Source organism: Lissotriton helveticus, chromosome 9 (assembly GCF_964261635.1).
Source record: "Lissotriton helveticus chromosome 9, aLisHel1.1, whole genome shotgun sequence".
Classification (NCBI taxonomy): Eukaryota; Metazoa; Chordata; class Amphibia; order Caudata; family Salamandridae; genus Lissotriton; species Lissotriton helveticus.
In genome coordinates, this window is record NC_136070.1 from 923,025,404 (window position 1) to 923,035,419 (window position 10,016).

The window sequence follows — 10,016 nt, forward strand, 5'->3', positions numbered from 1 at the left end:
ATCAGACCATGAATCTAAGGTGATAGCCATAGACTCAATGTACCACCAGCGACTATAAAAATGTCATTTTATTAATGCAAAACAATATTTAAAATAACTGCAAGGCACGTGTTTTAGAGAGTTCTGAATAAATAGCCATATTAAATACAGTAACAACACAGAAGACAAAACAAAACTTCAATTTCAGACCTGGGAAGTCTGAATAATCCCACAGAAATCGCAATGTATACAAACAATACACAGAAAAAATAAAGACAGTGAAATATGAAACAGGGTAAGACAATACAAAATGGTGGCTTATAAAATCATTCAATGATGGTTCTTCAATGTATCTACATGCTTTTCGGCGAACATGGCGCCTTCATAAGGACAGCCACATGGAAAATAATGCCTGAAAGTGAAAGGTACATTGAGTCTCAATAAAACCATCTAACTAGAAAATCCCTCAAATCCCTCTAGCACCAACAGATGAAACAAATGAAAAAATGAAGGACGGTGCAAAGAAAGTAATAATAGTGCTCCTGTGAATAAACTTAAGATAAAGTAAAATAAAATTGAGAAGAGTACCAAGAATGGACCCTGAGTGCAATCTCACAGATGGAGTAGGAATGAATAGTGAAACAGAGATATTCAAATTGCTTACAGGACCATCAAGTTAAAGTCAGTCAAAAACACATCAAAGCTGGTCTGAGCAATGCATACAACTATTAGAGGCAGTAGGATAACTTGAGAAAATAGAAAAAGGGTAGTCAGTTTTGCAAAAGATGGAATAAGAACAAGCATTTACAATGCAACGTTCTCGCCTTTGCAAAAGTTAGAGCTATTGGCATTGTAAATGACAACATTTTTATTTATGTGTTGGTTTTGAAAACAGATAAATAAATGGCATTGTAATTTACAATTCCAATAGTTTAATCTCTCGCAAATGCCACACACAAAGACACAGACCCACAAATACACACAGCCACACACACACACAGAGGCACACACACACACACAGAGCCACACACACACACAGAGCCACACACACACACAAAGCCACACACACACACAAAGCCCCACTCACACACACAGACCCACACGTACACACAGACCCACACACACATACACACAAACACACACACACACAGACCCCCCCCACACACACAGACCCCCCCCCCACACACACACACTGACCCACACACACACACACACACACACATTGAAAATGCAATGGGTCTAGCCTTTGACTAAGTTAAAGCCATTTGCTTTGCTAATGGTATTGTATAGCTAAGCAAATGGCTTTAACTTAATGAAAGGCGAGACTTATTGCATTTTTACTGCTTGTTTTCCTCTGTCACTTTAGCCCAAGCCTCCCAGGACAGGGTTGATTCTGCACACAATAAATTCAAATAGCAAGTGAAGTGAGAAAATAAATGTACTAGTGCGAAAGACAAACAGTTCATTTGCACATCATATGGCAAGAACACAAATTCCATCACACCTGGGATCACTGTACATTGTGGGAATTTTGCTGAGACTGCCCTTACCCCTCCCCCTCCCCGTGTTGATTTTGTGTTCGTTGTATTTAGTTGCAAGTGTTCCTACAGGCAACTCGACTGAGCTGCTGGCCTTAGGAAGGTGAGACCTGGCTGCTGCTGATGGCGCTCTCATTTCACCAGATGTGAGATTCTGATCAAATTATTTGACCCCACAATTCAGTAAAATGAGGCTCCCACAGACACACACCTCGGTTCGGTCACGCCCTTTTAGGAGCCCCCTGTGCTCCGGACGCTGTTGGGGATCACTGTACACTGGTCCGCTCTGCCTCGGGGTAGGACACCATATGCGGGAATACGAAGGAGCAACCTCGAACAGTGCACCCCCACCTCCCCTTAAGGAACAGCCCCCCCTGGCCCGGGTGAGTGCAAGCAGACCGGTCTGGGGCCGGAGAAGGTCAGGTCTGTTTATTTTCCATTAGAACCTCCGCCTATTTGAGCCGTCACTTCTGAGATTGGGTTTTAGTCGCGCCCCCTGCCTTCCTGTGGGGGGGGGGGGGCGGGGGTGGTCTACAGATGTCAGTCACACTGGTTCTGCCGGAGGAAGAGCAGATCTTTATTTTCTTGATGGACCGTCTTGTGGAAACACTGTGTTCGTCGCTAGTGCCACTGACAGGGCCTCATAGCACTGTGCGTGCAGGGGATCACACATGATGTGCACGCCCTCCAGGGTGTGAGCGAGGACACAGAAGGCACCGTGACTTGGGCTGTGACCACGGCCTTGAACGAGGTTCATTGGTTTTCCAGGCGCCAGCCCATGCCAGTTTTCCAGGTGTCGGAACAAAGTGTAAAATACAAACGCAATAAAGACGGCGGATGGGCAAACACATGTTGTTAGTTCTTTGGCACGCATTTTCGCCGAGTATCTGTCCGGGAAGGAGCGCAGATTATTAAAGAGAAGGGCTGTGAGAAGATAGTGAGCAGAGAGAAGGGGCGAGGAGGCCAAGGGGAGAACTTTAGTATAAAAAAAAAGTCCTTGGAAGCAGAAGTGCCCCCTCGGTGCTCCAAGACTTCCAGGGACCTCGGGAAAAGTTTGGGCTGCACAGCAAGCGCTCGCCATGACACAGCCACGTCCCTTTCAGACTGAGTTCCTGTTGGCATAAAAGGTTCCTTATCTTCTTTATGGGGCCACCTGGACCCATAAAGAAGATAAGAAACCTTTTACGCCAGCAGTAAGTCAAGTAAGCCAGTCTGAAAAGTACGGGGCTTACAGAGAAAGAAGAACGTCACTAGGACCTCTTCTCCAATGGCTGGCCACCGTTTAGGACGCCAGCCAATGGAGAAGAGGGGCGGGGCTTAACCTCGCTAGTGAAACTCACTCTACCTCATTAAGTCTCGCCAGCTCGACTGCGCATGTGCGCAGTCTTTCGCAGGCTGAGACCTAAAAAAAGGATACTGTGGTCAAAGCACAAATAGCCATAATAACTAGCTGTACCTTCTAAATACGATGATAAACCTTTAAGTAAGGTTTGGATGTATATCCAATCGGTAAAGGAACAACAGTGGGTAAGGCAGAGTCTACAGACATAAATAAAATGCTTGTGTAGCACCTTATAGCCACATAGTCTTCTAGCTCTTTTCAAACCGGATAAAGAAATCTCAAAATGTACCTTTTTTGTGAGTAACTGACATATAGGATAAGGAGTCAGAGAAGAGCATTCCTTTGTAATAATGATGAGGGAATTCCTGATGATGAAGACGCTGATAAACCTCATTTGATGCCAGCATTTGAAAATACCCACGGGCTGAGAGCCTCAGGTGTAAAAGGAAACACGATGAATAAAAGAAATCAGATAGAGCGATACGATACACAAGAGGAAAAAAAAACTTTTTGTATCGGTCACCAAGTAAGAGACGCTGTGAACCATGCAGTCAAGATAATACGGGAGAACAGGCAAAATACTGGATACTTGACATCGGGCCAGTTGTGGCATGATGTCAAGAACGAACAGGAAATTCACTTACCAGGTGCGTTGTCTACGAAGGATATTTCGGAACATTTGAGCTGATGGAAAAGCTAAGGGCCAGATGTATGAAGCTCAAATGGGTTCGCAAACGCCATTTCGACGTTTGCGAACTTATTTTCGCTAAATGGTATGTATGTAGCAAATTTGAGTGCAAAATAAGAAATCGCAAATTTGCGATTCCTTAATTTGCGATTCCTTAAATGCAATGTATGAAGCACCCAAGTTGTGCGATTTCTCATTAAGAAATCGCAAATTACCACCAACTTGAAGTTGGTGGTAATTTGCGATTTCTTTCACAAAAGCACTTTTTTGCATTTGTGAAGGTGCCATGTGGCGCACATACATGCCCTTAGGGCATGTATGTGCGCCATATGCCCACACATGTGAATTTCAGGGGTGCATCAGGGTGTCCTTATGACACCCTTGCACCCTTGAAATTATTCTCAATTTGCGATTCTCAAATTGCGAATCGCAAATTGAGAATAACTTCACATTCATTCCTATGGGATTCCTGGCCCATAGAAATGAATGAGAAATTATTCCTTAATTGTGATTCGCAATTTGCTAATCGCAATTAAGGAATTTTAAGAAATCGCAAAAAAAATTCGATTTTCTACATACATACCAATTTGCAAATCTCAAATAGCGATTTCTAAAAAATCGCTTTTTGAGATTCGCAAATCTCGATGTTGATACATCTGCCCCAAAGTGCTTAAATAAGGTTGAACGAACATCCATAGAATGTAAGACGTGGAATCTAATTAGAATCGCAGATGGAAATGGACGTGCAAAGCGTTGACAGAGAGGGTGGACTAACACAATGGAATAAGAATAGAAACTGACATCGGAGCTAAGATATATGAATGTTGGTATACAGCGAACTTCTGGCACATGATGTGAATTGTTAAAACCTGAGGCAAAATTGCCATAACAGATATTTTATAGAAAAACAAAGAGTACTACATGAAGATTCGATAGGGAATAGTTGAAAATATAAGTGTATATACCCGAAATGGTGATTACTAATAATAAATAAAACTGAATAGGAATACCAGAGAAAAAAATGAATAGAAACTAATCTCATGGGGAGTATGGCAAATGCTTGTTCCGGAAAAATTCTAGACAATGTTCACGCAGATGCTGAGATACTCAACATACAACAGAGAATAGTATTGAGCATGAATTTTCAGGAAAAAATTATGTCAATATAGAAGTTAGACAGTATGGGAAAAGACAAATATCAGATTTGATCATTATATCTAAAGGCGTTTTCCGAGGGGATCTCATTAAAGAGGCCCTTTTTAAATGTATCAGGTACAAAAATCTAAACAACTTCTTGTCTTTTGTGAACTTCGTTGCTTTTGATTTCATGAGATATTTCAATTTTTTCTAATATATGCCATCTGATGTCATAAGCTTTATGTTCTTTTTCAAGATCATGTTTAATGAGAGGAGCTGTCAATTTTAACTTTTTAATCGCAGATCAATGTTCAGTTAGCTGGGTGGACAGTGAACGTGCCATTTCGGCTACATAGCCCATTTTGCAAGGACAAAGCAACAGGTAGAGTACATTTTTGGTTTCGAAGTTGGTGAATTTATTAGCATGAATGGTATACTTGTTATGAGTAAAAATATTGCCTTCAATTACAGTCGCACATGCCTTGCATTGAGTACATTTAAAGGTTCCTTTGACAGGCATAGTGCTGTCGATTGTTTTTTGGACCCAAGAGGAACCTTTTGCATAACGGGAACGTACAATGATGTCTTTAATGTTCTTGTTACGGCAATGAGCGAATAGAGGCTTAGGTCATTTGGATTCTTGTGTCACCTGAGTATTTAGAATGTGCCAATTGGAGTTGACAGTTTGTCTACCTGTTTCATTCATCATAGAAGGTTTTGTGACACATACCAGTTGGATTACTAGAGGACAAGAGTGTGATCTTAAAAGAACATCTCTATCATTAAATCTGGCTTGTTTGTAAGATTCTCGCATTAGGCGTTTGGGATATCCGCTGGTGAGAAATTTTTCTTTCATGGCAGTAGCTTGAAGATTAAAAATCCTGTAAATTGGAACAGTTAGGACGAAGTTGCAGAAACTTTCCAAAAGAAATGGTCTGTTTTTGCATCCATGGATGGTAATTCTTGTAATGCAGCAAAGTGTTTCTTGCTGTGGGTTTAACTAAAAGGTCTACTTCAAGATTACCATTATCATCGCAAATCAAGATATAAAAAAATTTGAATTGAGAGTGGCTAATATGTGCAGTAAATTTCAGATAAGTATCGCAAAGATTAAGCCATTCCAGAAATTCTGGTAATGAGTCCATAGTGTTGGTTCAGATGAAAAATATATCTTCGATATAGCTTGACCAATGTGTCACGGATTCATAAAACGGTGCAATTCCATTATGAATAAATCTCTTTTCAAACAATGCCATGTAAATGTTTCGGAATACCATAAATACATAGCATTTTAAGATCATCGATGTTCAAGAATCCAAACTTTTTCTCACAGATGTCACCTGCTCGTAAGTAAGTGTGGGCAGAACAGGCCCAATGCCTCTATGTGGAGTTCCACGGAGTTGGAAAACAACTCCGCTACCTCCCCATCCCAAAGTAATTATAATGAAGGCTCTCTGTTTTCCGTTTTTACTGATTTTTACAGATAAATACAGAAAAAAACATTCATTTTCTTGTCTGTATTTATTCTTAAATGTGGATAAAAACAGAAATTGGGTTGCTTTATGAGTAATTCTAAATACTGTCTGCCATGACTGCCAGGCCAATAGATGTGTGGAGTGATAGATAAGGGGGTTAAAAAAAGGAACTCAGTAGAGGCTTTAACAGCAGTAGAAATGTGCAAGCTTTATACTGAAATGTTCATATTTTCCTATAAGTGCACTGATTTATCTTCTGTAGGTGTTCACAATACTGAAACCTGGCAGGCATTCAAGCATGAGTGCATATTTATTGTTTAAATAAATGTGGAAATATGCTAATTTCAGCTTAATTTTACCACAGAAATCAAAATAAGGATGGATAAATACAGATAAAATTAGCAAAAAATAAATATGGATAAATACAGACGGAAATGGCAAAAAAAGAAATACCATAAAACCGGTAGCCCTAATTATAATGTTTAAAAAAAGGCACTTACCTGCTGTGGCTGCTTCCTCTTCGCCATGGCGAGATGTACAATGTAGGGGCTATCTAAGAAGAAGGACGGTGAGGACGAGGAAGGAGAGCGGCCATGGCGAGGAGGAGACAACCACGGCAGGTAAGTGCCTTTTTGAACCATTATAATTTCTTTGGGAGGGTGGAGGGGCCGGCCAACTCCGCTCCGTCACAAAGTCGGAGTTTTGCCTAAGCTCTGCGTTCGCAACGGAATGCGGAGTAGTCAAAACTCCGGAAACTCCACTGGCGGAGCGGAGTTACCCGCATGGGGTTACTCAAAAGGTCTCATTGGGTAAACATTGGATTCTAGATACTATTTTCATCGTGGGATCTGTTGTGATTTTCATGTAAAAACTTGAATTGCTCAATAAAGTAGCCATTTTTTGTTCATATTTTATGGTATCCAGTACACCAATCCCGCCTCCTTTGTTACAGTTCTTAACAAAAAGGGATTTGTCATGTGATAATTGTTGTAAAGATACAACTTTGTCTTTATTAAGATTGTAGCAGGGTTTAGGGATGTACTTTGTAGCTCTATTGAGACGATTGAGTACCACATCTTCGAACACAGCCACTTCAAGACCAACTTGATCTAAAAATGTAGCTGGTTGGAAAGTCCAGATAAGTTTGAAGAAATGGAAAGTAATGTCTCACTACTGGCAAAGAAATTTTTAAGTCGTACTTTGTGAAAGAATGCTAAGTTGTCTTGATAAACACATTTTCAGTGGAATGGGGTACAAAAGAGAGTCCTTTTGACAATAAGGTCATACATGAAGTGTCAAGTGACGCAGAAGATAAATTAAAGATGGGTATCAAATTCCCTGTCTCCAATACTGACCATTTCTTGTTTGTCACATATGTTGATTGTTGGTTGGATTTTATTGAGTCTGAAAGTTGCCACTGAAGTTGGACTGAAAGCTACCTTTCTGTCTGCCTGCGTGTGCCATGTTGAGCTAAATAAGTTGCATCCAGCTCTGGTTAGAATCAAAAGGGGTATGTCACCCTGACTGCTCAAACTGGTGGGTACTCCCTTCTGCCTCTGAATCCGTTGTTTCAGACAAAGTTAAAACTTTCTGATTTCTGAAATTATCTTCACTTTGATATTGGCTTTGATTATAGTAATTCTCAGATAAGTAAGGATATGTTATTTTTCGGGAATTAAAATGAATATTTTTTATTAAGTTTGACAGTTTTACGTTTGACTAGATAGTCAGTAAAGGAGGCTAGTACTCTATCGGCCTCTTCTAATTTTTTCTTTGCCTCTTCTAAGGGGTTGGGTTTTTTGATTTTGTCTTCCAATTCTGAGATTTACATTTTCACCGTGGAGACTAATTCTTTAGCCGTCTCAAGATCATCAAATCTCTGGAACAACGGTTAGGTATCATTGTCCATTTTTCTGTTGATGTATTAACATTTTATGCACTGCAGCCAAGGAACCAGAGTTGCTGTGGTGCGTTGCTTGGAAGAGAGAGTGAACCAGGGCCATACCTACTAAGATATGGTGCTGTTACTTTCCCCCCTTGTGTTGGCTGGTGCACTACAAGCCTGCCCAGCGCCACTCACACACTTGCACCTTAGTCAGAATACTCTAGGTGATGTCCAACATAAGGTTTGCACTGTAAGACTTCCTTTCCAGTACAAAATGCTATGCTTTAGACATATCTATGCGAAGAAGGTGCATGCTCTTCACACTTCAGTCATACTGCCTTAGCTGAATTAATTAATTAATAGTTTTGACCTTGAGTTTGTTAATGAATTATGCTCATCACCAGTTCCCATGCTGTCAACATTTAATGGTCGGGGTTGTTGCTCTAACATTGATTTTATGTTAGCCTCTATTAATTTTGCATCACAACTTCACTCCTTTCACGTATCTGATAATTCACTTAGTGACCATTTTTCTCTCTGTTTAACTGTCACTCTGCCATTTGAGAAAATCTTAGGGACTAACAACAGTAATCGATTACTAGAGAACTTAACAATCGCAAGCACAAATGGTTATTCCCTGCGGTGGGCTACGGTGGACCAAACTGAGATCCTTAAATCAGTAATTGTCAAATGCAATTCAGATATAGAAATATGTCTCAATGATGATATTATCCCTGCTGTTTAATTAGCGTCCTTTCAAACAATAACTAAAGTAATCAGAGAGTCTCTCACTAGGCAACATAAGAGAAAGAGAGCCCAGAGTGGGTGGTTTGATTCGAAGTGTACTCAAGCCCACTCACTGCTAAAAAAAGAAATGCACAGAAAACCAAGAAATATTACAGATGTTAGGAGAGCTATACTGGCTTACAAACAAGTGATCAGAGATAGGAAAAACATGCTAAGGAGAGAGGCTTGGGAGGCCTTGCATTCGGCTTCAGTACTTAATGACAACGCAGGTTTTTGGAAGGCAATTAGAACACCATTTTTATCAAACGATACTGGCCCTACTATTGAGATAGCTATCATGGAGAATCAGTGGATAAAGCACTTTACTCAGGTATATGGAGGAGAAGAACTCCCAGTAAAGGCTCGAAATATAAATGATTCTCCTCACTCCAAGGATTTAGTGTTTACCTTGGAGGAAGTTGAGAGGGCCTTACATGCCAGCCAGGGCGGTAAGGCTCCTGGACCAGACGGGGTCCCCATAGACATATTTAAGTCAATTATACCTCTGTGGGGGCCTCTTCTTGTGCAGGTGCTTAACGCAAGTTGTACCGCTGGTTTCCTACCCACTTGGGTAGAGTCTACCATTGTGCCTATCTTCAAAAAAGGGGACAGGAATGACCCTGGTTGTTACAGACCGATTTCTCTATTGGATTCCATCACGAAGGTAGCAGGCCGGGCCATATTAGAGCGCTTATTGGACTGGGCTGATGAAAATTCGATCCAATCTGATTTGCAATATGGCTTTCGAGCTGGTTTGGGGACAGTAGAACAGGGTCTGAATCTGTCGCTGTTGGTGGGGAAATAAACGAGGGCCAAGAAAGGGAACCTGTTTTTAGCCTTTGTGGACCTCTCAGCCGCTTTTGACTGTGCGGTCCACTCGAAATTATGGAAATTGCTGGGAGATCTGGGGGTTGATGTGAATATTATTTATTTTCTTAAACATTTTTATAGTGACGCTAAGGCACGCATGCTCTACGGCTTGAAGGGCGAGTGCTCGGCCGCATTCCCGATTAGGAATGGAGTCAGGCAGGTTTGTGTCCTGGCTCCATTCCTTTTTAACTTGTATATAAATGGGCTTGAGGATGCCTTGTGTAAAGACAACCAGGATTTACCTCAAGTAGATGGCCGCCCAATCCCAGCCCTCTTGTACGCAGACGACGCTGTCCTGATGTCACGTACACAGGTG